Genomic DNA, 25,685 nt, shown 5'->3' on the forward strand with positions numbered 1-25,685 from the left:
TCTTGATTTGTTCGTACACTGGAGGCTCTCTCTTCTTCTCACATGTGGAAGGAAGGTGGATTTTAGGAGGCCAAAATTTCTATGATTAGGGAAGCATTTTCAGCGTTTACTTGGGCACTTTGGCCAAGTGTTTTTTTAATACTCTTAACCTGCAAGAAATTCTAGAATACCAAATATGTGAAGAAATACAACCCAGAACACGGAATAAAATAAGAAAACACAACAAGTCTTTTATTATTCAGAGATATATGCAATGTTCACTTGCCTCTTGGAGGGGACAACCTCCAGCAGAGCAGAGCTCGATTATAAAAAGAATCGATGATCTTTCCCTTCTAACTATGACTATTTATTACTAAATGGCCTCCAAAAAACTATTGACTTGTGGTCCTTTGTATAACATGGGTTAACCACTTTATTTATTAATTATGACCCGTTTGCAACTAACTGTAGTCCCTTTCTTAAATGCGAGTCAACCACTTACAATTATTAATATGGGATTTATTGACTCTTTAGCTAACTACGACCACAACTCGGACCCATTGGTTTATTACATAAATAAATCGGTTAGGGTTGGACCCTAACATGCCCTCCCCCATAAAAAGAAACCATGTCCACAAGGCTAAAGCTGCGGAAATTGTTGAAGAATAGTGGTTGGTTTCTAGGTCACATCTTCTGGAGAGGTGTCTTTCCACTTGACGAGGACTTCCTTGATTGTGTGTCCATGCAAATGTCTTTCACAAGCATTGAGGACCTCCTCTAGTTGGAGCGAGAGTGAACCTTCCTCATCTAATTCAGGTATACTGGTTTGAATTCTACAATTGCTCCCCACCACTTTCATGAGGCATGATACATGGAAGATTGGATGTATTTTTAAAGTTGGTGGCAAGGCCAACTTGTAGGCTACTGCTCCAATGTGCTGAAGTATGTGATAAGGTCCATAGAATTTTGGAGCTAGTTTCTGGAAACCCTTTTCTTTGAGTGATGTTTTCTTATATGGTTGCAGCCGCAGGAATACCTAATCCCCTTCTTGAAATGTTCACTCTAGGCGATGTTGGTCTGCCTTTTGCTTCATTCAATTCTGAGCTTGATGGAGATTATCTTTATGAGATGAGCTAGCATGGCGACATGGTTCTATAGGAGCTGATCAACTGCTTACACCTTAGAGCATCCTGAAATATAAGAAATAGGTGAAGGTGGGAGTTGGCCAAATATTGTTTCATATGGATTCATCTTGGTGGCTTCATGATAGTTAGTATTATACCACCATACAGCTAAGGGTAGCCATTGTACCCATTGATTCTTCTTTTCTAACGTGAAGCACCTTAGATATGTCTCTAAACATTTGCTGACTCCTTTTGTTTGACCATCGATTTGGGGATGATAGGAAATACTTAGTTGGAGTTGGGTTCCTTGTAGCTTGAAAATTTCTTGCCCAAATTCGTTGGTGAAAGTCGGGTTGCAATCAGACATAATGGAAGTTGGCATGCCATGCATTTTGAAGATCTGGTCCATGAAAGCTTGAGCCACCAAAGTGGGGGTAAATGGGTGGGGCAGAGCACAAAAATGAGCATATTTAGAAATTCTGTCCACAACCACCATGATGATGGATTTGTTGCCCATCTTTGGAAGACCATTAATGAAATCCATGGAAACATCCATCCAGACAGAGGTAAGGAGTGGCAATGGGTGTAAGGTTCCTGGTAACCTATTTGTTTCTCCTTTGTGGCATTGACACACATCACATTCAGCTACAATAGTAAGAATTCCATTTTTCATGCTAGTCCAAAAGAAGGAACAATGAGTGCGGGCATAAGTCTTTTGAAAGCCTGAATTCCCTGGATGTCGGGGATATAACTACTCAACCCTTGTAGCAAAGAATATCATCCTTCCAAGAGTAGCAGACTAAGGAATTAGGATCTTCTCTCATGTTATTAATAATTTGGGAGGGAGAGGGGTGTAAAAACCATTCCTTGCAGGATTTTTTAATCTAATCTGGTATGGGAAGAGAGATTGATACCAGGGTTCTCTCATCCTCAAATTGGCGCGATAAAGCATCAACTATGACATTGTTACACCCTTTCTTGTAAATTATCTCATAATCATATCCCAACATTTTGACTAGAAATTTATTTTTCTTTGGCGAGGATAAACGTTGCTCCAAAAAATATTTGAGGCTTTGATGAACTATGCAGATTTGGAAACATCGCCCCAATAAGTATGGTAGCCAAGTATCTACTACATGTAAAATGGCCATCATCCCTTTCTCATAGGTAGATTGACCTAGATGTTTCCGACCCAGTTGTTGGCTAGTGAAAGCCTACGGTCGACCTTTTGAAAAATGGCAACAAGAAATTGCTAAAAATAGAAGTGCTAAAAATAGCATTGCTAAAAATAGTAGTTTGGGTACCAGTGCTGGATTGGGCAACATGGAATGAAAAATGGAAGTGCTAAAAATAGAAGTTCTATTTTTAGCAGTTCAGTGTGGATTCCTATTTTAGTCAGTCCCTGGACTAGAAATAGGAAGTAAAATTCAAATTTGATATTAGCAGCAGTTTGTAAATTAATTAATTAATTCATCTTGAGTTAATTAGTTAGGGAAAACAAACTTGAAGTCTATGTGAGGACATGCAATATTTTATCTATTAATTGAGGAATTTATCCATCCGTTAAAGAGATAAGGATGAGTTGTAATTAGTTGGCTCAGTTAACTGAGTCAAGTATAGTTAGATTAATTTAACAGTTTGTTAAATTAATGAGAGTTTAATTAGTTAATGCTTGCATGCATGTAACTACTGTATTTCAGATAACTAAGTATTCACTCATGGATAACTCATGCATTTCAGTTCAGACAGAGACCCAGTTGTGATCAGAGGAGGGACAATGTACTATCAGTTGAATGGATTTTTCTTATAAAGGAAAATCATCCATGCAGAAGGATTAAGGTTCCTTGAGGATTATGAAGTTTTACAGGGTGTGAGATCAGTGTGAGAGATCAGTGTTACACTTGGTAACATGAGGATCATCCAGGAAAAACTACACAAGGAAATAGGAGGCTTGGAGGGCAGAGGAGAATGCTTAGGAGAAGTCTTGATTGCCTATGAGCATCCAGGAGGATTGCAATGAGAGCTGGCTAGCTGTGAGAGCTAAGGCTTTGTGTAATCCTGATGTATTTCCACCTTCATCTGTGACAATTGTACTGAGAGCTGGCTAGCTGTGTGAGATCTAAGGCTTTGTATAAATCCTATGTATGATAATACAAAGAGTGGGATTTTAGGGTGAGGCTTTCCCCAGGTTATATCTTCTGTGTTATGTGTGACTGATTCCTTCTTATCAGTTATATGTGTTCTTATTGATGTTGCTCATGTTCGATTAAGTTTCCGCTAAATTGGTTATAGAAGTAAATCAATTATTTTGCTTTAGTATATTGCATTATCAGGTGATCTATAGGTGGAAATTTCTACATTGTATTAGAGCAAAGGTGATCAAGGAAGAACAGTATACTTAGAGGAGATTTCAAAGTTTTGAGTTTTGGGCCGAGAGTTTGCAGAGCAGATCTGAAATTACTATACAAAAATTTTAGAAACAAATAGCATATTTGGATTTCTTGCAGAAAAAGACACAAATTAAAAAAAAAAATCGGTTGAATCGGAGTTCGAATGAGGGAGATATTGCTGATTTAAAATTAGCTCTTTTTCTAGAAAATTTCGTGATGGCAGGAAAGTGGAAACAGATTGGTGTGCTAGCCAAGAACCTGTATGCACTTGAGGTACAACATGCATGCAAAGCCTTGAGGAGCAAGGCAAAGGTTAGATACTTGGTGGTTGAGAGGGAGAGTAAATTACCTCTCGACATGCAACACCAGAAAAAGTCTCAGACAATTGTGGAGGAGCCACAATTGGTGAAGCAGCTTCAGGAGGTTGTGGAGCAGCCACAACAGGGGAAGTTGAGTGGAGATTGAGTAGAGACATCTACTCATGCAGAGGCCTCCAGTAGGGGGAAACTTCGAGCCAGGTGGGCAAGGGGATCACATGCAGCCATACCTCCAAGTAGGAAGTGGTGTGATATGGAGTGAATGTCCCAAGGGGCAGGATCCTTGAGGTACCTAACCTCTTTGATTCGACTTTGCTACGAGAGCCCCGATGAGGAGTAGCAGAACTAATTGATTAGGTAGAGAGAGATGCGAATGGAGAGGCAGGGAGAGCTACAGTGCAGGAAATCCTAGGACAACGTAGAGCTAGCAGGTTGCAGCAATGCGAGAGGCACAAGTGTGTTGCACAATGTAGGATGGCACAGAGAGGTGTGCAACGGTGTGAGATGCATGGAGATGTTGCAGTAGCATGGAGGTCAGAGAGGGAGCACTTGTCAGCAGCAGGTAGAGCTTCAGCATCAGAGTATGTTTCTAGCCCAACAGAGAGGCCAGTTGGGAGCTTTCTTTTGTTCCAAGAGTTGCTGAAGCAACTTCACTTGGTAGATGTGTTGCATGTAGAACATTCTAAAGGTATAGAATTGGGTTCAAGAGGAAGCCTTTCTTGTTGAGAGGGAGTGTTGAAAAATGGCAACAAGAAATTGCTAAAAATAGAAGTGCTAAAAATAGCAGTTTGGGTATCAGCGCTGTATTGGGCAACAGGGAATGAAAAATGGAAGTGCTAAAAATAGAAGTTCTATTTTTAGTGGTTCACTGTGGATTCCTATTTTAGTGAGTCCCTAGACTAGTAATAGGAAGTAAAATTCGAATTTGATATTAACAGCAGTTTGTAAATTAATTAATTAATTCATCTTGAGTTAATTAGCTAAGGAAAAACAAGCTTGAAGTCTATGTGAGGACATGCAACAGTTTATTTATTAATTGAGGAATTTATCCATTAGTTAAGGAGATAAGGATAAGTTGTAATTAGTTGGCTCAGTTAACTGAGTCAAGTCCAGTTAGATTAATTTAACAGTTTGTTAAATTAATGAGAGTTCAGTTAGTTAATGCTTGCATGCATGTAACTACTGTATTTCAGATAACTGAGTATTCACTCATGGATAACTCATGCATGTCAATTCAGATAGAGACCCAGTTGAGATCAGAGGAGGGATAGTGTATTATCAGTTGGATGGATTTTTCCTATAAAGGAAAATCATCCAAGCAGAAGGATTAAGGTTCCTTGAGGATTACGAAGTTTTACAGCGTGTGAGATCAGTGTGAGATATAAGTGTTACACTTGGTAACAGGAGGATCACCCAGGAAAAACTAAGCAAGGAAATAGAAGGCTTGGAGGGCAGAGGAGAAGGCTTAGGAGAAGGCTTAGGAGAAGTCTCGATTGCCTGTGAGCATCCAGGAGGATTACACTGAGAGTTGGCTAGCTCTGAGAGCTAAGGCTTTGTGTAATCTTGATGTATTTCCACGTTCATCTGTGATGATTGTACTAAGAGCTGGTTAGCTGTGTGAGAGCTAAGGCTTTGCATAAATCCTATGTATGATAATATAGAGAGTGGGGTCTTAGGCTGAGGCTTTCCCCAGGTTATATCTTCTGTGTTATGTGTGATTGATTCCTCCTTATCAGTTATATGTGTTCTTATTGATGTTGCTCATGTTCGATTAAGCTTCCGCTAAATTGGTTATAGAAGTAGATCAAGTATTTTTCTTTAGTATATTTCATTATCAGGTGAACTACAGGTGGAAATTTCTACACGACCTTCCTGCATTAGTACCGCACTAATACCTATACTGGAAGAATCACATTCAATTACAAAAGATTTGGTGAAATATGGTAGTGCCAATACTAGAGTGGAACACATGGTCTATTTGAGAGCCACAAATGCCTGTTGTTCTGCATCAGTCCAGAGAAATGATTTTTTCTTAAGAAGGGTAGTGAGGGGTCTAGCATTGTGACCATAATTGTAGACAAATTTTTTATAGTAGCTAGTGAGACCCAAGAGTCCCTCAAACTCTTAGAGATTTTGGGTTCGAGCCAATATTGCATTTCCTGTATCTTTTTTGGATCAACCTTGACACCTTGACGACCCACAATATGTTCCAAATACTCAACTTCTTCCACTCCAAAAGAGCACTTTGACAATTTAACAAATAATTTGTGATTCTGGAGTGGTTGCAAGATCAGGTCTACATGTTGAAGATTTGTTTCTCAGGTTAGGCTATAGATGAGAATGTCATCAAATAAGAAGAGGACAAATTTTCAGAGATATGGCTTCAGCAGGTGATTCATGAGGCTTTGAAAATTAGATGGAGAATTACAAAGACTAAATGGCATGACCAAGGATTCATAATGGCCTTAATGAGTTCGGAAAGCAGTCTTGGGAATGTCTACCTCTTTCATGTGTATTTCGTGATAGCCAGAGTGAAGATCTAGCTTGGTAAATAATTGAGCACCATGTAGTTCATCAAGTAGATCATCAACAACCATAATAGGGAATTTGTGTTTGACAGTGAGCTTGTTGGGGGCCTGAATGTCTGGACACATGTGCCATTCTCCATCTTTCTTTAGCACCATAACCACTGGTGATGAATAAGGACTAATGCTAGGACAAATAACACTGGTTTCGAGGAGTTCCTTGATAATTTTTTCAATTTTATTCTTTTGGGCGAAAGGATATTGATATGGGTGAACATTAGGTGGTTGGGCCCTTGGGACCAAATGGATTCTATGATCGTGTTCACCTCTAGAGGGTGGAAGCTCTTTAGGTTTATCAAATACCAGCTGGTGGTTGTCTAAGAATATTTCATCTCATGATGAATATGAAGAGTGGTGGATTCAATAGCCTGGATGGCATTAAACTGGGTGATGACTCCATGATGGCCCTTTTTTAACAAATTTTCCATTCTATGCAAACTGATGATAGTAGCAGCACCTCCCTAGAGTCCACGTAGTGTATGAATGTGGTCTTTATGCTTAAAGCTCCTATATAACTCCTAGAAATCCATTGTGATCGAGCCAAGTGTGTGAATCCATTCAACACCCAAGACAATGTCACAACCACCCATATTAATCACAAACATGTGGGTCTTTAGGTGGTAGTCTCCCATCTGAAGCTTAATCTTTTCGTAGCGACACATTTCATTGTCCCCTCATCTGCAATAAGGACTTGGAAATTAGAGTCTTCCCGTACAAAATAATGAATATATTCAATGACTTCATTATGTATAAAGTTATGAGTGCTACCATTATTAATCAATACCACTACGAGGTGATGTTTAAGAAAGCCTCTGATTTTGAGAGTTTAGGGTGCGCAAATGCTCGCTAAAGGATGTAGCAAGGTAACTGGTTCATCTAGCGTATCTGTGAGATCATTGTCATGATGGGTTTCCTCAATTTTGTCCTCTAGCCCCCTAAGGGGTGGGGCTTCGTTAGATGAGCTGTTATCAATAACATCAATTTGAAATAATTTTGGTTCCTTGCATTTATGCCCCAGGGAGTATTTGTCATCACAGTAGTAGCACAATCCTTTTTTTCTTCATTCAGCCATTTATTCTGGAGATACGTTTTGAACCTTAAGTGTTTGGGTAGGGCCTTGAGCCTAGGTGGGATTCCCCTTGGCTAGAAAATTTGGACGAGGAGACAGAGTAGTTAAGGAAAGTTCCACCTTGATAGCCTTGTTGCAAGCAGCTATCGACGTAGGTGGGTGATGCATCCAGACATGTACTTGGATGGCTTCTTTGAGACCACTAATGAAACATTCCAGGTAGAATTCATCTCCTAGACCTTACATTTTTATGGACAATGTCTCAAAGGCTATAATGTAGTCTTTTATTATACCTGTCTGTCAGAGCCTACTGAGACAACCCAAAGAATTAGATTCTTTGTCAAAGTGGTCACAAAGGGATTTTAAGAACACATGCCAAGTTATGTTCCTAGGATAACATTTTAAATACCACTGCCACCATTTTCATCTCTCTTGGTCCAAGTAAAGGGCTCCCACACATAGTTTATTCTGATCATCGCGGATATCATTAAGGGTGAACTATTGTTCCATTTGTGCTACCCATACTGTCAAATTAGAGCCATCAAATTTATACATGTCTATCTTGGGTGAGCGAGGTTGGGAATGTTGGTGATTTCCATTGAAGTGAATATGAAACCTCGACATCTTGTTGGTGAATCTGCAAGCGAATTTGCAAGTTTTCCCAGTTGGACCTTGAACTCAGCCAACCTTGATTCAAGGCACTCAATCTTCTCATGGCCATGACTTGAGCTCTGGTTTCTACCATACACTGATCTTGGTCACTTGAAGTCACTCCGAAAAATTTTGGGACCGCCCAAAACTTGAGGCTAACAAGTGAATGGTACCACTGTGATCAGCTTGTCATCCTGAATTTGATAGGCTAAGTCTCCTTTTTTTTTTAACTCCGAAAGGAGTTTTACTCCCTCTAGATCAATAGTAGAGTGGCTGAATTCTAGAAAACTTGATCCTGCCCAATGTCGCAGGAAAATCAGGCTCAAACTATAGTAGCAAGAAACGTCACTGCAGAGAAAGTTGTATATACTTGCAAAACCCTAACGGATGAATGTGAGGTGAACTGTTGTAGCAGAACCCCAACTGTTGGATCTGATTAGTGCAACGGTGGTAGAACCATGACTACTAGATATAAATTGTACTGTGGTGGTAGAACCCCAACTGCTCGATCTGAGCTGGAAGATAAGATAATTGACAATATTTAGAGCGCAGAGGGAACTATGGTCACAAAGGAGTGTCAAGTTCTGCAGATCACAATATACATAAGGGACTGTTGAGGGCCCCGAAATCGGGTCGACAACAAAGGGGGATACCCACCCGGTCCGGAACCTGGTTGGCGGCTCCTTGCCCGTTTGGTGTAGCGGGTCCGACTGGGGGTAATGGGACCAGTTTCCCAATGTAAGGGGTGTGTGTGTGTGTAGAGTTTGATGGTGTTGATCTAGGAGTATTTTTTAAGCTAATTTAACTCTAACTTCTAAACTGACTCTATGCTATTGTAATCTAATGAAAAACAACGCATCTAATCTATGCTAACCTAGGGTAGATTTCTTCTATTATGCGATCTAAAAAGATTTCCAACAATAACTGGTAATAAAGATCATTCAGCTATCATAAGAATAGAAATCAATTAAGATAAACCATTCTGCATAAAAAGTTAGGCAAAATAGTTGTGAACAGGATATCGCATAATTAGTTATTCATATGTCAAGCACAAATAAATGACTCCACCATACAAAAGTGCCAAATGGTAATACACACATTCATACATTAACATATAAAGAACTCAGCTGCATATCACTTTAGGAATATAAGCAGAAATTAGTCAAGAGATAAAAGAACCATTTATGACTGATTTCACTAATAGACTTCAAGCAATAACGATTTATCTCTACTTGTTCTAATATCTACTAAGAGTACAAAAGTGCAACATCAGTAGCAGACATTAAAATTCAAACATAAATAAATCTCGATCCATCCATTCATCAAAAACCCCCTCCGAGGGTGCAAAAGTGCATGTTCTGAGGACAAGTTTTTTGACAGATTTCCGGACCCTTCTCCAAATGCCATGAGAAGGGTTAAATACTACTAACTAACTAATCTTAATTACACAAATTTACGGAACGACTGCAAATGACCACCCTTTTACTAAAGCAAATTTATTTCTAAAAATTGAATCTAATTTCTAACCGTTTATGTATCTGCTCCTTAGTGTTGTAAGCAATGCAACGTTTGCCTGGGAAGAGTCGGCTGGTTGTCTTCTCCTTTCGTTCGAGTGATAAAAGTAGAAATAACAAGAGCTGGCACCTCTTTCTGACAAACTAGAAGATATTTTCGAAAATCTTTCTCTAGCTGGGTGTATTCGCTGTGTGTATACTTAGTATAACCCAGATTTCTTTCGAACTGATTGTGCTGTTGCTATTTCGGTTTCCGGCCGTGCGAATGACTCAATGAGTTAGGAGTTGCATTGCCTGGACAATCCCCTGTGTCGAGAATTGCTTCCGTTCTTTGTTCCAGGCTTTTCTGGAGCGTCCTCCTTCTTTTGCGTTTCTCTTTTTGCTTTACCCAGTCTGAGCTTCAGGATCTTTTGTAAACACGCTGCTTTTGTGCGCCTTTGACTCTGAGTCTTGGATAGTCTATTTTCATCAGTGTCTGTTGAGTGATACTCTGGAATCCGCGGTCCTGCTGCATGCGGCATCCATTTGCGGAGGCATCTTCTCTCTGTTACCTTAGTATTGGCGCTTTCCCCTTTTCCTTAGATGTTTCCTGCATATTGATTTATATCAGTTGCTGCCTTGCAGTTTACGCAAAGAAGAAGAGAAATGACGAAAAGATTGACATGAAAGCATTAAGTTCTAATGAATGCATAATTATGACACTCATCATGACTTGACTCTTCGAAAAACGTGACACAATCATTCTTGGATACTCAGGCGTGCAGTCATTAATTTCCCTTAAGGTGCGCGCTCAATTTTGGGTTTACCAGGTATGTCGAGAAATTCTTGCGATGAGTGATTTCTGTGATTCGCATCGCAGTATCGAGGGTTGCGATGTCAAAAAGTGTTATCGTGGGAATTGATAGTCTCATTAATCGCACATCGCAGATCGCAGATCGCCGATATCGCAGATCGCACATCGCACATCACACATCGCAGATTTTTATTCAATCACTATGTGCTGCTTTATGCGATGTTGCGATATGCGACGTCGCATATCGGCCGTCGGCGGTTCCTTAAGATTTTCATTTTAAGAGCGCTTTGAATGTATGCGACGCGATGAATTTCGCGTCGCTTCTTCGCAGCTTGTTTTTGCGCATAGGAAACGCTTCACTCTCTCTTCGCAATGCGATCAAGCCTTAGGGAGTCTAAAATACAAAAACTTTGACAAAAATATTTTTGGATTTTTTGTTCAGGGTCCCCCTTTGCTTGGTGTTATTGCTAATATCAAACAAAGAGGGGGGTTGTTGGTGACCACAACAATGGCGATTCACTGTGAAGAACCAGTTATCTCTGCTTTTCTATTGCATTTTCACTTCCGAAACAGAAAAATTTTCGTATGTCTAAATTTTGTTATGGACAGATAGAGTACATTACCCCTTATCCTGTCAATGATACTTCGTCCCAACCTTTTCATATTCCGATTGTCTGCTTCCTCTGGCTTAGTTCTTGCATTCATACCAGACATTACTCGGTCTTTTTTAAAGATAAAATAAGGTCTTCTCTGCATACTGGTTTTTAAAATATGCTCATTTGTCGTAGGTAGCGCCTCTGCTGCCCGCAAGCGTCCATAGCCTCGACAGGGTTACCATGTTATCTAGAAATGATCCTTTTTCCTGCTTGAGTTTATCCACAACTTTTCCAGAGAAAAATCCTTTTGACACTTTTTTCCTTTTTTATTCTCTAAAGAACAATGTCTTGGTTTGGTGGCCAAATTATGACACAGTCATTCACTTGATTTACACTTTTGCTGAACAGGTTGGCTCGTGATGAGACCCCTTGTCTTTTGATTGCAACAATCTTGAGTCGTTGCCCTGTTTTGATAGACAGTATTGGCAAAGTCAGCAAGTTATAATATCTGTGATCATGATAAGCCGGCTCGTGATGAGACCTCTTATTCTTTGAGACATAGTGTTTTCTCGGATTGTTTCTCTGAATGTTGCGATTTCCCTCAGCAGGGAGGAAGTCATTGTTTTTTCTTAAGAAAGCTCTGGACGACAATAATAGAGTTTGAAAACAACAGCTTTACAGAGAATACTTATTTTATTATTGATGATACCTTTCATTGTGCTGACATAAAACAATTTTTTACCAAAAGTTGCTTTTATCCAAGTTTTTTGAAGTTGAAACTAACATCATATTTAGGCTAAAGTTAACTCTATTTGTCAATAATAAAAATCAGATTTTTCGAAAAGTTTTGCTATTTATACAAGTGAAATCAAAATCTGATAGAGAATTGGTGTGCTCTTTCATGAATCCTATTTATGATCATTCACAACCGGTCTTATTTATAAGAAAAGAAAAACAAAAATAAAAACTAAAACTATCCTACAAAAATAGAAGAATGATCTTCTATGGAAAATACATTTTAAGAATCTGTCCATTCACAGGCAGAGAATCTCTTCTACCTGTCAAATCCTGCAACACAAAAGTCGATGGGCCTATGACTTTTACAATCTGAAAAGGACCAAGCCACAACTTCTGAAATTTCGTATGTTTGCCCTTTTCTTCATGAGCCTTATCCCATTTTAAAACTAAATCTCCCATTTGAAAGTTTTTTCTGGTCATTATGTTTGAGTCAAAAGAGGATTTTATTAGCGCTTGGTGGTGAGCATGGGTTTTCTTAGCTTGTTCTCGTCGTTCTTCTAGTTTGATTATTTCCATTTGTCTCAATTGTAAGGAGGAAGTAGGTACTTCATCGATGTATTGTACTAAGGACAAAGAGGGAATGATTAAGTGAGTTGGAAGAACCACTTCTCTCCCATAAACTAAATTAAAGGGATAAGTGCCGATTGAAGCTTTCTTCATAATTCTATCTGCCCACAAGGCATTTACCAGCGCTTTGTGCCAATTCTTTTGGTTTTGGTCGACTGTTCTTTTAATAATCCTGATTAGGTTCTTGTTTGTTGATTCAGCCAACCCATTACCTTGCGGATAGTAGTTGGCAGAATACTTTAGTTTGAACCCTCTCTTAAGCGCAAACTGAGTCATTGTATTTCCAGAAAAATATGATGCATTATCAAACATTAAGGCCGTTGGAAATCCAAACCTAGTGATGATAAATTGATCTATGAATTCAATAATGTTTTCAGAATTAGCTGTCTTGAGAGGAACTGCTTCTACCCATTTTGTAAAATAGTCAGTTGCCGTGATGATATACTTATGCTGCTTAGAAGAGTGAGGAACGATCTCACCTATTATGTCCAAGCCCCATTGACTGAATGGTTGCTCAATGTTAACCGGCTGTAGTGGCATGGATGACTTCTTTTGTTTTCCTGCAGCAGTCTGGCAGACTTGGCATTTCCTTACGTAATTGTATGAGTCTTTGAACAGTGTGGGCCAGTAATATCCTGCACGTAAAATTTTATGTGTAGTAGCTTCTCCAGCATAGTGTCCACCTGCTGGTCCATCGTGGAGTTCCTGCAAAACCTTTTCGGCTTCAGTTTTCTCAAGACACCTAAGAAGTACAGAATCGTAATTCCTTTTAAACAGAACATCATTTATGAGCTGGTATTGTTTAGCTTTCAATCTCAGGGCTCTTTTCTTGGTGGGATCCAGGTGTAATGGAGCATACCCGTTCTTAAGAAAATAAATGGTGTCAGCATATAATGATTCTGCGTCGTTTAGGCTTACCTCATACGTGTGTACCTCTTTAGATGAGTTCTCAGGAATTTGCGATGCTCCAGCTAACATCTTGCAGAAGCCTTGACCTCTCACGATGTGTGCTGGCTTGATCTCAAGATCGTATTCTTGTAAGGCGGTAATCCAATTCGCTCTCTTTTCGCCCACATCCTTCTGTACCAGAAGGTTTCTTACCACTGGAAACGGTACTACGACTTTGGTATGGGCTTTTAGCAAGAAAGGTCTGAAATATTTGATTGCTTTGAAAATGGCATATGCCTGTTTCTCCACGTCTGAATAATTGAGTTCATCACCTTGTAAGTTCGAGCTAAAAAATGCGATTGGAGCTTCTGCCTTTTCTTGATTTGCTTGAGTTAAAATCGCAGCATAAGATTTCTCTGAGGCAAACGTGTATAAGATAAAAGGTTCTGAAAAATTTGGGGTTGCTAAAGATGGAGCATTGATGATAGCTTGTTTGATCAAGTTGAATGCTTCATGCTCGTCTAGACCCCATTTAAAATTTGAATTCTTTTTTATCATATTTTGTAAAGGAGAAATAATACGTGAAAAATCCAGGACAAACCTTTTTACAAAATTGATTTGTCCAAGGAAAGATTGCATGGTCTTTTTGTTATGGGGCATGGATATTTCGGAAATTTCTTTGATTCTGTCAGGTTCAATGTGAATACCAGATTTTGACACTATGAATCCTAGCAATTTCCCTTCACTTAATGCGAAAAAAGATTTCTTTGGGTTAAGTGAAATCCCATACCTTAAACATCTTTGAAATATTTGTTTCAAGTCTTTGAGATGGTCGCTTCGCTTCTTGGAGTACATTGTTATATCGTCCAGGTAAATCACTACCGATTTATTGACTAAACCTTTAAATGCGATGTCCATGGCTCTCTGAAAGGTAGCGCCGGCATTGATCAGACCAAATGGCATCTTTCGATATGCGTAGGTACCCCATTTAGTTCGGAAGGTGGTTTTTAACTGATCATCGGGATGTACCAGCACTTGATTGTATCCTGAAAATCCATCCAGAAAAGACATTAATTCTGAGCCTGCTACTGCCTGTAATATTTGCTCCATAGGTGGGAGGGGAAAATTGTCTTTTTGACAGGCTTTGTTGAGATTCCGGAAGTCGATACAGATCCTAATATCTCCGTTTTTCTTTCTAACGGGTACCATATTGGATACCCATTTGGAATGTCTGACCGGGAAAATTATTCTGGCTCTCAACAACTTATTCAACTCAGTCTTTATCTGATTTTCTAAGTTGGGGTGGATTTTTCTGAGCTTCTGTTGGACAGGTTTTTCATTGTCAATCATAGGGATAGTGTGTTGAATGATAGAAGTGTCGTAAGTCTTCAGCTCATCGTAATTCCAGGCAAAAACGTTTTTGTATTGTCTCAGAAGACGGATATATGCTGATTTTTCTTCAGGGGCTAGGCCGTGGCCTAGATTAACGTTTTGTGGCTTCTCATCGGTTCCTAGGTTCACTGATTCATAGTTCAGAGTTGAACTGTAGAGTTTAGCATTAGCTGACCTTTTAAACCGACTTTTCAAATCATATAAGTCTTCTAACTTGACCACCGATTTGGGTATAGCATTATCAGTGCTACTTTGTTGTATTTGGTGATCATGACAGTCCTCGTCAATTATCTGGTTTGAGTAGGATCCTTCAGAAGTGAGGAAACTTACGATGTCAGGATCGTCGTTGAATACTCTCCAGTTGGTGATGTTGTCAGGGATGGATGGTCTAAAGATTAATTCTATTGAGAATCTATCTGGACTGAAATCTTCGGAGGGAATAAGTCTAGAGGCTACGTTAGCTAACAGGTCTGCGCTTGCATTTTGGAGTCTTGGGACTGACGAAATATTGAATGCTATGAAATGTGCAGTCAGATCTTGTACTAAAGATTGATAGTGTTTCAAATGACTTGACAGGCAGTGTATGGTGTTACATACCTGTTTGACGACAATCTCAGAATCTCCAAAGACTTGAAGATACTTAACGTTCAACCCGATTGCTTTGTATAGGCCTTGCACCAAGGCCTCGTATTCCGCTGTATTGTTTGTACAATCGAACTCAAGTCTGCATGTAAGCATGGTCTTATTTCCGTCTGGGCTAATCAGAACGCATCCTCCTCCTACTCCCTCGTTGGATTTAGAGCCATCAAAATATAATTTCCAAAACAAAGATGTATTTACAGGGTTATCTAAAAAATTAACACATTTTGAATCATTAGTTTGGAAAAAATTTTCTACTTGGGACAAAACTGAATTTTCCAAATAAGGTGAAATATGAGCATTGAAATTGCCGAGGAAAGAATCTACCGAGTAGTTGCCTATGATACTGCTGTTGTATGCTATTGCTTCATTCTCTCCTTCGAATTCCGTCACTATGTATTTTTGGTGCAACTCTCGTTCAACCTTTATTTGATTTGGCTTACCGTTGTAGGGTAACCACATGTGCGACCAGTCGGTTGAGAAATATCCGTGGAGTTTTTCGGACCAATCCCTGCTAAGAATCAAACCATAGAATTCAGGGATATCGGCCACTAGAATGTCAATAACCTGGCATACCTTGGGGTTAGACGACAGTCTTATGGTCACTTGATTAAGTTCACCAATCACTTCGACTTGCGATCGATCAAGTTGAACTATGCGCACTGCGGATTTTTGTGGTTGAACATTCAATTTGGCACATATTGACCTGGGTAAAATATTGGTTGAAGCACCAGAATCTACCAAGCAATTGTGCACGTTTTTATTGAAAATTTCATAAGTGAGGAGAAAAGAAGGAGTATGAGATCTAGATCTTCCTCCAATCAAGGCGATGTCATTTGGATCAATCTTATTGATCGTGTTGGTTGGAGGTCTTCCCACGTTGTGGGAGGCTACAGCCGTAGGTAAAGGTGTAGTAGGCACGGCATGTAATTCTTTCATCATTATTTTCTGTTGATGTTTCAATTTGCTCAACTCGTAAAGTGTGATATTAGCTCTAGTCTTTTTCATGTCATCGATGATGTTATACTCCATTTCATCCGACACTATCAGTGTTCTTGATGGAGGTGATTGATCTGATTGGACTGGGCTAAATTGGGTCGCTCTAGCGGTTGTTTTCTTTGTTGCGACCTTATCTTTTGTTGCAGGGCTTGCGCCCTTCTGTTTAGGGGTAGTTTGGGGAGGATCAAGTTGATTTTTGCTTCGTGTGCTAACCGGAAATGCTTCTTGATCTTCTTCTTGTGGGAGGATGAAATCCCACATTCCTTGTAGTTCCACAACTTCTTCATCGTCGGTTTGTCCTTCGATGGTATTCTCTTCTTCTTCTTCTTCAGATTCAACGTTTGAGACAGCATTGGGTGGCTTCATCTCCATGGGAGGATTTCTTTTAAAAGTCCTGAAAGGCTTTTTTGAAGAAGTTTCTGCTACTTGTTTTCTTATGTCAATCATCTCATTGGACATGGCCTTTAACACTTTTTGTAATCCTTCCATATCGAAAGGATCTTTCATTTGTTTCTTCTTGGTGTCTTCTTTGAAAGAGATTTTCTTAGATTTGCATTCTTCAATTGCAGATCTCTTTTCTAGGGCTACTACGTGCTTTTCTACTGCTAACGCCTCTGTCAAGTTTTCAACTAAGGTCGTCTTTCTTGCCCTATCTACGAAGATAGCCAAGTTTGATGGTAAGGCCGTGATATACCATTCACATCTTACTTCCTCGCTGGGTTGAGAAGCAGCGGGAATTTTGTTGAGGATCTTATTGAACCGTAAATTGAAATCTTTAATGGGTTCTCTAGCCTCAGCTTTAAGATTGGATAGGTCATTGATCAATGTCGCTGTTGATCTATCATCACCGAACTTGGTAAGGAATTGACTTTGAAAAATGTCCCAACTTGTGATAGACCTAGAAGGTAACGAAAAGTACCATGACCCGGTTGTTCCTTGCATTGTATAGGGAAAAAGCCGGACAACAGCATCTTCGTTGGTAACTCCGTTGAGATTAACAGAAAGCATGAAATTATTGATATGCTCTTCAGCTAGCATGCCTGTTTCTGGATTGAATTTAGGTAGCCATTTCTCAGGATGGGCCGGTATTGGGCTCAGGGGTGGAGGCATTAAAACCGCCCCAGGATTGTTCCATGGAGACTGGGCCATCGTTGAGCTGCTAGTTAATAAAAGTGCAGAAGATGATCCCTGATGCTGAGAAGATGGAGATATTATGATCTTCGATGATTGCGGAGGAAGGGTTGTGGAAGATGGATGAGTGATTTGGGATGAAGATGTGGGTGGCTGACTTCGCGGTGAGGGAGTTGAAATGGACGAGGTAGATGAAAGAGTCTCACTGTCGGACTCTGGAAGTGTTTTCCTTGCTCTTTTCCTAGTGGGGAGAGGGAGTTCAGTTGACTGGATGCCAAACTTTTCACTCTTCAATCTGGTCAGGGGATGAGTAGGGTTGTACTGCGAAGTCACGCTGCTTTTAGATTTATCAGACCTCTGAGTAAAAATAGAGAATCCTTGGAGTTTACGAATCAAAGTTTGAATTTCAAGGGGATCAATGATAAGATGATCTGATCTATTAGGGTGTGTAGCAGCGGTGGATGCCCGAGCGACTTCTAACTCTGAGTTTAATCGTAATGGAGAAGTCGGGGGAGTTGGTGAGGGTGATTTACTCTCAGAATGGTATTTAGATTTTGATTTATGTGCCATTCATAGTTCGTGCCCTCCTTCTAGCGCCAAATATGTTGAGGGCCTCGAAATCGAGTCGACAACAAGGGGGATACCCACCCGGTCCGGAACCTGGTTGGCGGCTCCTTGCCCGTTTGGTGTAGCAGGTCCGACTGGGGGTAATGGGACCAGTTTCCCAATGTAAGGGGTGTGTGTGTGTGTAGAGTTTGATGGTGTTGATCTAGGAGTATTTTAAGCTAATTTAATTCTAACTTCTAAACTGACTCTATGCTATTGTAATCTAATGAAAAACAACGCATCTAATCTACGCTAACCCGGGGTAGATTTCTTCTATTATGTGATCTAAAAAGATTTCGAACAATAACTGGTAATAAAGATCATTCAGCTATCATAAGAATAGAAATCAATTAAGATAAACCATTCTGCATAAAAAGTTAGGCAAAACAGTTGTGAACAACATATCGCATAATTAGTTATTCATATGTCAAGCACAAATAAATGACTCCACCGTACAGAAGTGCCAAATGGTAATACACACATTCATACATTAACATATAAAGAACTCAGCTGCATATCACTTTAGGAATATAAGCAGAAATTAGTCAAGAGATAAAAGTACCATTTATGACTGATTTCACTAATAGACTTCAAGCAATAACAATTTATCTCTACTTGTTCTAATATCTACTAAGAGTATAGAAGTGCAACATCAGTAGCAGACATTAAAATGCAAACATAAATAAATCTCGATCCATCCATTCATCAAAAACCCCCTCCGAGGGTGCAAAAGTGTATGTTCTGAGGAAAAGTTTTTTGACAGATTTCCGGACCCTTCTCCAAATGCCATGAGAAGGGTTAAATACTACTAACTAACTAATCTTAATTACACAAATTTAGGGAACGGCTTCAAATGACCGCCCTTTTACTAAAGCAAATTTATTTCTAAAAATTGAATCTAATTTCTAACCGTTTCTATATCTGCTCCTTAGTGCTGTAAGCAATGCAACGTTTGCCTGGGAAGAGTCGGTTGGTTGTCTTCTCCTTTCGTTCGAGTGATAAAAGTAGAAATAACAAGAGCTGGCACCTCTTTCTGACAAACTAGAAGATATTTTCGAAAATCTTTCTCTAGCTGGGTGTATTCGCTGTGTGTCTACTTAGTATAACCCAGATTTCTTTCGAACTGATTGTGCTGTTGCTATTTCGGTTTCTGGCCGTGTGAATGACTCAATGAGTTAGGAGTTGCGTTGCCTGGACAATCCCCTGTGTCTAGAATTGTTTCCGTTCTTTGTTCCAGGCTTTTCTGGAGCGTCCTCCTTCTTTTGCGTTTCTCTTTTTGCTTTACCCAGTCTGAGCTTCAGGATATTTTGTAAACACGCTGCTTTTGTGCGCCTTTGACTCTGAGTCTTGGATAGTCTATTTTCATCAGTGTCTGTTGAGTGATACTCTGGAATCCGCGGTCCTGCTGCATGCGGCATCCATTTGCGAAGGCATCTTCTCTCTGTTACCTTAGTATTGGCGCTTTCCCCTTTTCCTTATATGTTTCCTGCATATTGATTTATATCAGTTGCTGCCTTGCAGTTTACGCAAAGAAGAAGAGAAATGACGAAAAGATTGACATGAAAGCATTAAGTTCTAATGAATGCATAATTATGACACTCATCATGACTTGACTCTTCGAAAAACGTGACACAATCATTCTTGGATACTCAGGCGTGCAGTCATCAATTTCCCTTAAGGTGCGCGCTCAATTTTGGGTTTACCGGGTATGTCGAGAAATTCTTGCGATAAGTGATTTCTGCGATTCGCATCGCAGTATCGAGGGTTGCGATGTCAAAAAGTGTTATCGTGGGAATTGATAGTCTTATTAATCGCACATCGCAGATCGCCAATATCGCAGATCGCAGATCGCCAATATCGCAGATCGCAGATCGCCAACATCACAGATCGCAGATTTTATTCAATCACTATGTGCTGCTTTATGCGATGTTGCGATATGCGACGTCGCATATCGGCCGTCGGCGGTTCCTTAAGATTTTCATTTTAAGAGCGCTTTGAATGTATGCGACACAATGAATTTCGCGTCGCTTCTTTGCAGCTTGTTTATGCGCATAGGAAACGCTTCACTCTCTCTTCGCAATGCAATCTAGCCTTAGGGAGTCTAAAATACGAAAACTTTGACAAAAATATTTTTGGATTTTTTGTTCAGGGTCCCCCTTTGCTTGGTGTTATTGCTAATATCAAACAAAGAGGGGGGTTGTTGGTGACCACAACAGGGACCAACAATAGTACTCGACCCAATATTTCAGGGCGCTAACTAAGGAGGGTGAACCATACCCTTAACTGTACTACCCGACTACCCTATCGTACGTGCGAGTAATATTCCCGAGTGTTTTTCTCAATGTAATGTAGCAACAAGATGGCTGAAGGCTTATCTAGGGTGATGTTTTAGGTGATGCTAGGGTGCTTCAGATATACCCAAAGGGTACGTGGAAGTGCAGTCTGTGCATGGTTCTATCTAATGCGTTACTACTCGAATGAATACCCAAAGGGGTTACAAGGGAGTCCAACAAGCGTGACCATCTCTTGTATTTCCTACCTGCATGCCTCCCCAAATGCGTAGGTTTATGTGCTCAATGACAAATCCCGTGGTTTAAGGATGCCAGAACACGTCTCTAGCCTAAAAACAAATCTGTGAAAATTGGAGGTACATTCCGCCCCGGAAAGTGCTCTGATACCACTTGTTATGCTCTTGACCTGCAAGAAATTCTAGAATACCAGATATGCGAAGAAATACAACCCAAAACACAGACTAAAATAAGAAAAAACAACAAGTAATTTATTATTAACAAATAGATGCAATGTGTTAGAAAAATATTATATATGAAAAAGAAATGCAAGACATATAATATGCGAAAAAATGCAAACACATAAAACCAGAGAGACATTGATATACGTGGTTCACTTAGTTTGGGCTACGTCCACCCTGAACAACCAGTCCTTCCTTTTTATTATCTAGCAAAATGAACAAACACAACCTACAGAAGATCCGTTATAATATCCTTTGTTTTCTCTCACAATCTCACCTCTTTGTTTCTCGCTCTGAGAATGCACATATATTCAATAGCCTTAATACAATGCCCTCATACGAAGAGAGGGGTGTACAATCTTCCTGGGGTATACATATGGCTGAAACAAAGACCTCTAAATTAGGATGATAATCATGCTCCACACCCAACACAATGTTCACTCACTTCTTCGAGGGGGCAACCTCCAGTAGAGTAGAGCTCAATTACAAATAAGACTCGATCATCTTTCCCTTCTAACTATGACTATTTATAGCTAAATGACCTCCAAAAACCTAACGACTAGTGGTCCTTTGCATAACATGGGTTAACCACTTTATTTATTAATTATGACCCGTTTGCAACTAACCGTGGTCCCTTTGTTAAATGCAGGTCAACCACTAACAATTATTAATACGGGCTTTATTGACTCTTTAAGTAACTATGACTATGTCTCGACCCCATTGGGTTCATTACATAAATAAAGGGGTTAGGGTTGGACCCTAACATGTTGACTTATGTTTTTGGGCTAGAATTTCGATCTTTTCAGGCCACATTATTTGGCATGAAATTCGAGTTGATTGGGGACTGTTTGACTATGTTGACCACACCTTTGACTTTATGGTTTGACCACAAAATTACAACAAGGTTTTTCTTAGTTGATCGAGTTGTTTTCAATTGAATTTGGCCCTCTTTAGATGCCACATTTTTATTTTGCGGACCGATTTGATTAGAGGATGATTTGGGGCAGATTTGACCATTGTTGACTTTCTGGTTAGGGCTGCATTGACTGCTAATTTGGAAGATCTATTTTAGGCTTGTATTTATGATATTTGTACTCTCTCTTTGTCTATTGAACTATTGAATAATAATAAGAAGATTTGATCAAATGGTTTCCTCACATTAGGGATTTTCCCTGGCATCCGCCACATCTTATGTCATGTCTTTGCTTATATTCTACATATGATTTTATGTTCTATCTCCATTTACTATCAATGTTTATGAGTTAATGTGATCGCTACTGGATATAATTGGAAATTTTTACTGGGATACTAAAGGAACATTGAATTAAATTGCGCTTAAGCATAAACTATACGATTGATATCTAAATTAACAGAGATGACTTGCACTGAGGTGGGAGATGATGGTTTTTTGTTAATGCGTGAGTGTTCATATGTAGTTGGAAAGGAAACCCTTATTTGCTCAAGCTCTGCAACAACATCTTTCATGGTTGGTCTAGCATCACTCTCTAATGCCAGACATTTAAAGTGTAGTTCTGCAACTGCGCTTACCATGACCTTCACCTCATTATTTTTTTCAATGTCTAGTTGTAGATCCAATAGTTCATGAAAAGCATCTTCTGGGATCTTCGATATTGTCGTGAAGATAAGGTTGATTTCCCCTCTATTCCGATTTATGGCAATTGCTAATTTAGCAGAGATGATCTCCATGAAAATAACCCTGAAGATGTACACATTTGATTTCTCTATCCGTTGATAGCAGTGATGGTACCCTGGGTCCACATACCCTGGTATGGCTTGTGGGGAAGCAGTCACACGCGAGATATTTACAGGCACTACTCTCCAAAGACCAAACTCTGTAACCTTGATATTGAATTGTTGATCGAAGAGAATATTAGAGGATTTTACATCCCTGTGGAATATAGGTGGATCGATATTATGAAGGAATGTGAAGGTCATGGTTGTTTGAATGGAAATGTTCAAGCGAATGTTCCATGGTAATCCTTTGAGACACTTATGATCACCATGAAGATGATCGTCCAAGGTCCCATTTGAAACAATTTTTATACCAAAGCAGCTTTAGACTATTTGTAGGGGTGTATCCATAAAGGTGAACAACATATAGATGATTCAATGACGAAAATATGGTTACCTCATTAATAAACTGTTCAACTCTCCTAGAGTCCTCCTGATACAATCTCTTCACTGCAACAGCTCGTCCATCCCAATGTTTTCCCAGATAGACCAACACATACCCCTCCACCAATTTTGTTTTCCTCATGGAAGAAATTTGTATCCTATCGAGGTTCTTCATAAGAGAATGTTGGAAAATTTCTTATCGAAGGTCCAAGGGGTGCAATCACTGTAATGTCCCTCCTCTCGTAACCAGTGAGACCCTAACCATGTGTTTTTCCCTCTTTGCATAATAAGTTAAGAATAATGTTGTTATTGCAACTGCTCCAACGGAGCAACCTGCAGTGGAATGAAGAGATTGAAGTCAATGTGATCTTTGTCAAACCTCCAAGAGAATAATGGAAACAAGTAGAATTTCGCCTTGACTTTAAATTGGAAAATGGATAGGACGGGATCATGTTTACCGATTACAGCAGAGTAATTTCTTGTGTCTCTACCATGATGGGTAGTTTGAGTATCTGCAACCATCCACAGTTTCTAAGAGAATGCTTGACGAAAACATATCGTAACAATTAGATATTGGTTATGGGGTTTTGAATTTACAAAGAATAGGTATACTGTTAAAATACCCTGACTCAAGAACTAACAGTTCAAATCCTCCATGAAATAGCCAACTAAAAATACCCTAAAATAAAAAAAACCATAAGAAATTCTCTAGATGCGAGGTGTTATTTGGATAATAGCAAAGAAATTCTAAACTCGATTTTGAAATGTCTTTATCACGAATTCAATTACTATCCTAACAAGCACCACAACTTTGAGATATGTTATGATTGAGCTATCACGTTATCATAGAACCCAATTTTAAAGTTTCATTGTTAATCAACTGCAAAGGTATTCCTTAATGGGTAGTTGAAGATGTGTTGTACAGAACTGTGTTGCCTCTCCATCTAATTTTGGAATTAAATGGTAGTACGAAACATCACCACAAAACCTAAAATTAAATGCCCCTAATACATATCTGTTACTAGGAATTACATCACCACAAAATCTGAAATTAAACACCCCTAATACATATATGTTACCAGGAATTTTATATGTTACCGGGAATTTGATTTCATTGCTTTTTGAACATCACATTGGTGTATCCATCTATCATGTCAAATAGTTTAGAGCCACACCATGAGGATTCAGTGTAGTTACCTAAAAGATTCCATTTATTAATCGGACCCAGATATTGCACTGAGGATTATCATGACATGATTGATTTCATTCCCTAAGATAGAGGGTCCCAGTATGTGATATTCATTTCCACTGATATTGATAAGAGGATGGCCTTCTGAATCACATGAGTGTAGTTGGAAGTCACGGTCACCGCACCCGCTGCCACTTTCCCCAAAAGGATACCCGAATTCAACATCCCACATGTATACATATTCAAAAGAGAATCCTAGTACTTACTATCTAGACATGAAGTTGAGGAGCAGATGAGGAGGAGGAGGTGAGTAGATGCAACAGCAAGGAACAGGCGTACGCAGGGAGGCATTGAATTAGGAAAAAGAAATTGTGGATTCTCTTGCTTTGCTATGTTCTTCTGTCGTAGATTACATAAACAACAATAGAGGGTTGGGGGTTCTACAAATACCCTAAGACAAAAGAGATGAAACGACAAAGGAAACATTGAGGGAAAACGGCATGAAATTGTTGGGAAATAGTTCACAGCCAATGAAATTGTAGGGAAATAATTCAGAATCAATAAATAAATTGAACCCTGGGCTTGCTTTCATTATCGGAAATTTGGGGAAGATTCGGTGAAGCCTTCCTATAAAATTAATATTATATGTCGTTCAGTTACCCGACTTAAATCAAGAATTAGTTGACAGTTGAAGCAATGAAATCTATGGCTCAAAAATTCTCAATCGTCTAATATTTGATCAGATAGTCAAGACTCGTGTAGAGTGACAGTTAGGAGAGTTCTTCTCAAGGAGAAACACCTTACGACATAATTTTTTTTAGTTATTTATGTAAAGTTGAGAATGTGTAACTCTAAGATAGTATACAGGTAGTCAACATATTACGGAAAAATCTTTTGGAAATTCTTATTTTCATTAATTAAATTGTATATGACCTAAAATATTTTTCAAATTATTACATTTAAATTACCTATATATTTTAATATTTGAAAGAATGAAAATTTTAAAATTTTCATTTCTTTATCCATTTATGAAATAATTTGGAAATCTTTGACTTTATTCATTAAATGATGCTTATGACCAAAAATATTTTCAAATTATTAAATTTACACTATCAATATATTTCTGTTTTTTGAAAATTGAAAATTTTAAAAACAAAATTCACTTCTATCCACTTAAAAATATCATAAATAATTACAATTTTATTTTTAAATATAAATATAAAATTTATTAATTTTCATTCTTTTGGGAAGAATGAGAATTTTGAAAACACTATTCACATCTATGCGCTTAAAAATATCATAAATAAATACATATATTATTTTTAAATATAAATATAAATATATTAATTTAGTTTAATAATGATGTTGATATTGTTCATTATTTGGCTAGGCTGATAGATCATTTGGTTTTGATAAGCGAAGGTTTATTTATTGGAAATGTTATTAGTATTTAATTAAAGATATTTGATTAATTTAGTAGGTAAATTGTTTTTGTTTTTCAAATGAATATATATATTAAATATAGTTAATATTTATAAATATATAATTTTTTCAAAATTGAAATTTTAAAAAC

The 25,685-nt window shown here is 38.7% G+C and overlaps 1 pseudogene; it reads right to left on the reverse strand.

Moving 5' to 3' along the window:
• Positions 1–22,122: 22,122 nt before the first annotated feature.
• Positions 22,123–22,743, reverse strand: LOC149199750 (LEAF RUST 10 DISEASE-RESISTANCE LOCUS RECEPTOR-LIKE PROTEIN KINASE-like 1.1 pseudogene; annotated as a pseudogene).
• Positions 22,744–25,685: the final 2,942 nt, after the last annotated feature.

This window comes from Pinus tabuliformis, chromosome 2_1, assembly GCF_031772625.1.
Source record: "Pinus tabuliformis cultivar Carrire ecotype Pingquan chromosome 2_1, CPIR1, whole genome shotgun sequence".
Taxonomy (NCBI): domain Eukaryota; kingdom Viridiplantae; phylum Streptophyta; class Pinopsida; order Pinales; family Pinaceae; genus Pinus; species Pinus tabuliformis.